Source organism: Notechis scutatus, chromosome 1 (genome assembly GCF_049901735.1).
Source record: "Notechis scutatus isolate UNSWTSFEM ecotype Mainland chromosome 1, rNotScu1.2, whole genome shotgun sequence".
NCBI classification, from domain to species: Eukaryota; Metazoa; Chordata; class Lepidosauria; order Squamata; family Elapidae; genus Notechis; species Notechis scutatus.
In genome coordinates, this window is record NC_142009.1 from 225,976,799 (window position 1) to 225,984,547 (window position 7,749).

Below are 7,749 nucleotides of genomic sequence, written 5' to 3' on the forward strand. Positions count from 1 at the left end.
GGCTCAGTGGCTAAGACACTGAGCGTGTCAATCAGAAAGGTCAGCAGTTTCCATTATTTAAATATACCATTATTTATTTCCATTATTTAAATATACCAATCTGGATTTCAACAATGGAAGCGATGATCCATAATTTGGATATTACTAAGATGATTAAATATAAGGACTTATTGGATGCACAAGGAAATTTGAAACTGTGGCAAGATCTTCAAGATCAGGGAGTACAAATTGATAGATGGGTATTATCTTCAAATTCAGAGTAGATACAAACAGGATAAGAAAGAATTTGGAATCAATAATAAACTCCAGCAACTAGATAAAATTCTATTAGGCCCAGATTTAAAAAACTAACAAAATTTTATAATTATTTACTAGAGGCAGAATTAGACGAAGAAATTGTCAAAGGGAATATGATAGCCTAGAGTAGGAATATAGGACCCAGCATCACCTTAATAGAATGGGAGAATGTCTGGAGTAGAAACAACAAAATTACAAAATTGGCAGCTTACAAGGAAAATGCCTACAAGATGTTTTACGGATGGTACCTTCCCCCCTCAAGTTTAGCGAAAATGTGCCCCAACGTGAGTCCGAATTGCTGGAAATGTAAAAAAAAAGGAGGGAACTTTCTTCCATATGTGGTGGTCTTGCATAGAGGCTCAAAAATATTGGTAGAAAATTAGAAAATGGTTGGAGGAAATGACAATAGAACAGATCGAATTTAAACCAGAATTCTTTTTATTAGGGATTTTTAATAAACAACTCTCAAAAAAAAATGAAATACACAACAATACATATTTTGACAGTGGCCAGACTGGCCTTTGCTCAATGTTTGAAACAACCTCATATTCCATCAGAGGAAATGATTATTCAAAAAATAACAAACTGTGCAGAGATGGACAGATTAACTTTGGTATTAAAAGGAAAAGATACATCAATGTATTATGACAGCTGGAACTGCTGATACGAATGGATGGAACAAAGATCGAATAAACAACAAAGGGCAAAAGAAAATAGGTTATAATCGTATATATTTGCACAAGGAGTAATTGTATAGAGGGTACAAAAGAAGGTTGAAAAGAAGGTCCCACAAACTGTCGATGATGAAACGGTTTTTAATTGTCTCCTGAATTTTCTTTTTCACTTTTTCTTCTTTATTTCTTTTTTCTCTTTCACATTTATGTATGTGTTGTTTGTCTGTTTTAATTGTAAAATTAATTAAGTTTATTTATTTTTTAAAAAAAGAAAGGTCAGCAGTTCGACGGTTCAAATCTCTAGCACCATGTAACGGAGTGAGCTCCTATTACTTGTCCTAGCTTCTGCCAACCTAGCAGTTTGAAAGCTTGTCAAAATGCAAGTAGAAAAATAGGGACCACTTTGATGGGAAGGTAACAGCATTTTGTGCGCCTTCAACATTTAGTGATGTTGGCCACATGACCATGGAGACATCTTCAGACAATGCTGGCTCTTTGGCTTTGAAACGGAGATGAGCACCACCCCTAGAGCCAGAAACGACTAGCACGTATGTGCGAGGGGAACCTTTACCTTTATCTTCCTTTTGAAAGAGGTCTCTCTGAGTTCATGCATCGTGCTAGTTTGCTCAGCCATAGTTTATTAAACAAACTACAACTGGTTAGGTTCTCCCAACATGCTAAGTCAAGCCAAACCAATCCTATTAGTGCAATATATGATACTGCCTTTCCTACACCCTCTGAGGAAAGTTGTCAATTATTGTTGCCATTACCAATTCTTTACCCCCGCTTTGGCTATCCATGGAGTAATCCCTTTGCTGTCCTGCTTTCCCTGTCCTGATGGCCTTTCAAACAGCTATGAGGCCCCAGTTTGCTCTCTTGACCACATCCAGACCCTGTACTATAAAGAACCTTCTCTTTGACTTTGAGCAGCCATATTGGCCTCTTGGGAAATTAAGAGATCCTGCCCAAAATAGCACTACCGCCTGAAACTGCACAGGCAGTATTAACAAAAAAGACCACTTTTGTTGTAAACAAATATTAGTCACTTTAATAAGACTATACATTGTGTATGGTTCTCTTTTAATGGTATTTTAGCCAGATATCCCTATAAACAGGTAGTCCTCGATGTACAACAGTTCATTTAATGACTGTTCAAAGTTACAATGGCACTGAAAAAAGTGACTTATGAGTGTTTTTCAAAGTTATGACATCTTTGAGGCATCCCCATATGGTCACATGACCAAAATTCAGATCCTTAGTAGCTGGTTCATACTTCTGACCGTTGCTATGTCCTAAGGTCATGTGATCACATTTTGAAACCTTCTGACAAGCAAAGGGTCAAACCTGGAAGTTCAGGGTTTGCCATGACAGGGTGGGATGGAGCACTGGTGATGGGGGCGTGTCATAAGCCTGGGAGCAGCAACGATGCACTGGTGCTGGGGGTGATGACTGCGGGGGCGGTGAAGACAGACTGGCAGGGTGACCACCCGACCATCAGCTGTGCTGGGGAGGGTGTGGTGGTGTGAGGCAAGCAGCCGCTCAGTGCGGCAAGCAACGAACAGCTGTTCCGGCCCAGGGAACATGCAGGTGATTGCGGGGCAAGGCCAGAGCCGAGGAGCTGAGGAGAGGGCATGGCCCGCTTGGATAAAATGCGCTGGGAGGCAGAAGCTCCCAGCGCTGACCTTGCATCTCTGCATGGTGCAGTTTTGCAGCTAGAGCTCAGTGCATGCCCAAGTCCAGCTAAATAAAGCCAATTAGATTGCATGCATGTGGCGTTTTCCTTCCTGGTTTAGGTCTGGAGCTGGGACAGGCTGAGACAAAGTCAATGGGGAAGCCAGATTCACTTAACAACTCTGTTACCAACTTTAACAACTGTAGCAGTTCACTTAATAACTGTGGCAAGAAAGATCGTAAAATGGGGCAAAAGTCACTTAACGAATGTCTCACTTAACAACAGAAATTTTGGGCTCAATTGAAGTAAGTCGAGGAGTACTTATATATGTGCCTTCAGACCAGCGTTGTCTCCTGGAGACTGGCTGGATTAGTCCCTGCAGTTTAATTCATGGTCTCCCAGATTCTAGCCTGATGTCAGGCTTGTCCCGATTTAGACAATTATTTTACTAAAGTCAAGCGGTTACAGCAAAAGCAAAGCTGGATCTGAGTATTTCCATGCAAAGTTTGCAATTTTCCCATTCCTCTGGCCTTCTCCCCCTTGACCAATCAATCAGTGTCCAATAATATTTCTTTTTGATATTTTGGAAATGATTTGAAGGTTGGTGGTACCTCTCTGGTGTACAGTTTCGCATTCCATTCTCAGGCTTCATCCTTGATCGGCTGATTTAGCCCAGATCAACACCTCTGGTTCCTGTCACCCTGCCTGTTAGATATTAGCATACTTACCGTTGATTGGTTGTGTCGCGGGAATGGAAATTTAAACAGCCGTCACTGGTTGAAGCCACGGCCAGCTCTGCTGTAAAAGGAGCTGCCATGGCTGCAATTTTTCAGTTCTGTAAGAACAAAATAAAAGAAGTTGGACGAGCTGAGTTTCCTGCATCTTTCTTACCCACGATCTAACACTGGCGATGAGGGTGGGATACTGAGATGAAACGGGACCAGCGAGCACATGGCAACCGAACTAAGAAGAATCCGAAATGGCCGGAACCAACATGCCACCTGCACCGTTCGACCCCACAACCGAAGACTGGGAATCGTATGTTGACCGATTCCACATGTTCCTCGAAGGAGGTGACCTCATGAACATTTTGGAACAGAGGAAGTGAGCTGTTTTCCTCACACACTGTGGACCCGCCATTTTCAAAATGGCCAAAGCACTATCAGCACCCAGTGACATGAAAACTATGGCCTGGCTGGACCTGTAGAGGATTCTGAGGGCCCACTACACCCCGCCAATATCCTGCCTAATCAAGAGGCACAAATTTTACCAGAGAGACCAGAAGGATGAAGAGAGCATCAACGATTTCGTCGCAAACCTGAGGGACATCGCCAGAGCATGTGAGTTCCTAAATGTGGACGAGGAGATGAGGGATCGCATAGTCCAGCGACTTTGAGACCTAACCCTACAGAGCCGACTCCTGATGAAACCCAAAATAACCCTAAAAGAGGCCATCAAGGAAGCATCGACCATGGAAGCATCCCAGAAATCCTCTGCCACCAAAAGGAAAATGAACAAGACACCACAGCCACCATCGAAAGAAGCTGCCACCATCCACCACAAGGACATCGAATCTGAGTTTGACACATGACAACGATGAGGAAGTTAACCAACTCTGCTCAGAATGGAACCAGAGAAGCCAAGATGGAAAAATGAAAGGACTTCTGGTGTGCGGGATGCAAGGGAAACCACCCCCGATCAGAATGCCATTTCCGCGATGCCATCTGCCAGCATTGCGACTGGTGGAGACACATCGCAAGGGCATGCCAAACATCGAAATCCTACACCAGAAGACAGAGACAGAACACACCTCCACAGAGCAGAGAAAACCAACCCAAGAGCCAATGGAGCCAATTCAGCAGGAGGCGGTGGAAAAACAAATTGGCCTCCGTACAAAGTGAAGTGTACCAGACAGTGAAGGTGGGACACTCCAACACAACAAACGCATGGAAGGTCCACATCCAAGTTACCATAGAGAATAAGAAATGCCAGATGGAAGTGGATTCCAGATCATACCTGTCGATGGTATCCTGGGACATCATCAAACGACTAAGCCCCAGCCTAACCAAAGATCAGCTGAGCAAACAGAGACTAACCCTAAAGAACTATCAAGAGAACAAGATTCCCATCATAGGCATAGGGAAATTCCGAGTGACCTTCAAAAACTATTCCATACTCCTGCCATTAACCATAGTCGACCGGGACCAGCCAAGTCTGATGGGGCTCGAATGGTTTAAACCGCTAGGAATGGAAGTCACAGGAATACACAGCATCACCGAGAGTGAATGGGAAGACAACCTGATGGAGGAATTCCAGGACGTCTTCAACAGAAAATTGGGCAAGTACTCGGGGCCCCCCATCTCATTTAATCTAGACCCCACAATAGCCCCAATAAGACTAAAGGTGAGGCGGGTCCCCTTCGCACTTAAACCTAAAATAGATGAGCAGCTAGATAAGCTCATCACCCAGGGGATCCTCGAATCCATAGACCACGCAAAATGGGAAACCCTTATTGTCACCCCAGTAAATCCAGATGGATCCGTGCGCATCTGTGCTGACTATAAGGCCACCCTGAACCATGCCCTACAGCAAAGTACGTACCCCGTCCCAGTGGTACAACACCTTTTACATTCCCTGGGGCAGGGGAAGGTTTTTTTCAAAGCTTGACCTCACACAAGCCTACCAACAATTACCAGTAGACGCTGAGACAGCAGAAGCCCCGACAATCGTAACGCACAGAGGGGCATTCAAATGCAAGCGTTTACAATTCGGGGTCAGCGTAGCCCGGGACTATTCTAGAGCCTCATGGAACGCCTACTACAAAGAGCTAAAGGAGGTGGTGCCCTATTTCAACAATGTCCTCATATCAGCAAAGGATAAAGGACAATTGCAAGAATGCCTAAGGGAAATCCTAACCCGATTCAAAGAAGTGGGGCTAAAGGTAAAAAAGGAAAAATGCCAATTAGCAGCCAACAAGGTAGAATTCCTGGGCTACCTAATGGAACGGATTCACCCCACAGAGAGCAAAATTAAAGCAATCAAAGAAGCCCCCAGGCCAACAAACAAAATAGACTTGCAAATCTTCCTGGGACTTATTAACTTTTACAATATATTTTTACCACAGAAGGTGACAGTTGCGGAGCCACTTCACAGACTGCTTGACAAGAAGGCAGTTTGTACCTGGGGGCAAAAGGAAGAAACTGCATTCCGAAGAATAAAAAACATAATCACATCAGACCGCATGCTAATCCAGTACAGTGAGACCTTACCATTAGTCGTAATCTGCGACGCATCACCATTTGGGGTAGGTGCAATATTCAGCCACATACTACCGGGTGGAAAAGAAGCCCCCATAGCCTTTTATTCAAAATTATTGTCCAAACTGGAATGGAATTATAGTCAACTCAATAAAGAAGCGCTAGCCACAGTCACCGGAATCAAGCGATTCCATGAATACAACTACGGAAGGAAGTTTACCCTGGTCACCGATCACAAGCCTCTATTGGGGATCATCACAGGAAACAGAGCCACCCCAAACATCCTGTCACCTAGGATGACGCGTTGGACAGAGTTCCTAGCCGCCTACGACTATGACTTAAAATACTGGCCTGTGAAGGAAACAGATCATACCGACGCACTCAGCCAATGCTCCCTGCCCAACCTGGATGAGGACCCAGTGCCAGCCACATCCATGCTCCTGATAGAGACTCTCGAGAAAACACCGGTGACCACAGCTGACATCACGAGAGCAAGCACAAAAGACAAAACTCTGGCGCGAATATTGAACTGGGTGGGGAAGGGTTGGGTGGAGGCAGAAGCAGCCAAAGACACCAAACCATTCAGAAACAGACAATAGGAATTATTGATGTTGAAAGTGTGCATACTTTGGGGAGATAGGGGGAAAGGGGGGAAAGGGAAAACACAGACACAAGCAAGGAAGAAGGGGGAGACCCTTCACAAAAAACCAACATAAGCAGAGAGTGGGGGACCCTTCCCAATCAAATAGAAGGAGGGGGAGACCCCTCCCAATCAAACAACTGAACAGAACAGCCCCTAACAGCTAATGAGGCATACCCTCTACAATTAACGACAGCACCGAACGAAGGAAGCGGGGACATACCTGTGATCCATCGGCGAGTCAGCATAGCCAGACAGGAACAACCCAAGGAGGAGTCAAAAGGAGGAGTTGAAAGGGCAGCCTCTAGTGGAGACAAAATGGCCGCCCCAGCCAGAAGGTTCCAGGAGGTTTCAATGGGGAGAACAGGGGGAACAATAAATCCAACTGAACAGCGCGAGGAACAAACAGCAACTGTGCAGGTCCAGTCGCACCCATAAGAGCCTCGCCTATTTGCGTGACTATGTACTCTAGGCGGGACGGGATTGGGTGAGCCCAGACAAGTGGGGAAGGGTGTTAGATATTAGCATACTCACCATTGATTGATTGTTTTGTGGGAGCAGGAATTTGAACAGGCATCCCTGGTTGAAGCTGCGGCCAGCTCTGCTGTAAAAGGAGCTGCCGCAGCTACAGTTTTCAGTTCTGTAAGAACAAAATCAAAGAAGAGGGATGAGCTGAGTTTCCCGCGTCTTCCTTACCCATGATCTAACACTGTCATCCCCTTCCCCTTTTCCTGACCATTCCTATGCCCGTTCCTTACCTTCCCAAGTGCCTTCCCCTCCCTTTCATTTTATGGCAGGATGCCAGTGAAGCGAAGTATGCTGAAGATGGCAGGCCTGACACTACACCTAACTTACTGATCTCTCTCTTTCTCTCTCTTCCTCTCTGTCTCTCCCTCTCCCTCCCTCTCTCTCTGTCCCCCCCTCTCTTGCTCTCACACTCTCTCTCTGCACAATATAGCAATTACAATGGCTATGTTGCCTTACCTCAGGCATCAGTCTGAGACTGGACAAGCAAAGAAAAGATCCCTTTTTCATTTCCCCTCCCAACTTTTGATTTTAAGGCTGAAATCACTTGTTCCTCAGGTCTTGAAAGGGGGAGTAGGAAAGTTGATGAGCAGAACAAACACAGTCCTGTGATTTTGTGGGGTGGGGGGGCCTTTGGGGAAGCCTGTATGAAAACCTGTGTGCCTGCTAGCAGCATATCAGAGT

General features: G+C 45.2%; 1 long non-coding RNA gene across 1 annotated transcript; it reads right to left on the reverse strand.

The window, feature by feature from the left end:
* Positions 1-891: 891 nt before the first annotated feature.
* LOC148133209 (uncharacterized) lies at positions 892-6,897 on the reverse strand. Its single transcript, XR_015747203.1, has 3 exons — positions 6,764-6,897; positions 3,372-3,478; positions 892-1,194 (listed from the first exon to the last, which is right to left on the reverse strand). It is a non-coding gene; the product is annotated as an uncharacterized LOC148133209 (long non-coding RNA).
* Between the last annotated feature and the right edge of the window lie 852 nt (positions 6,898-7,749).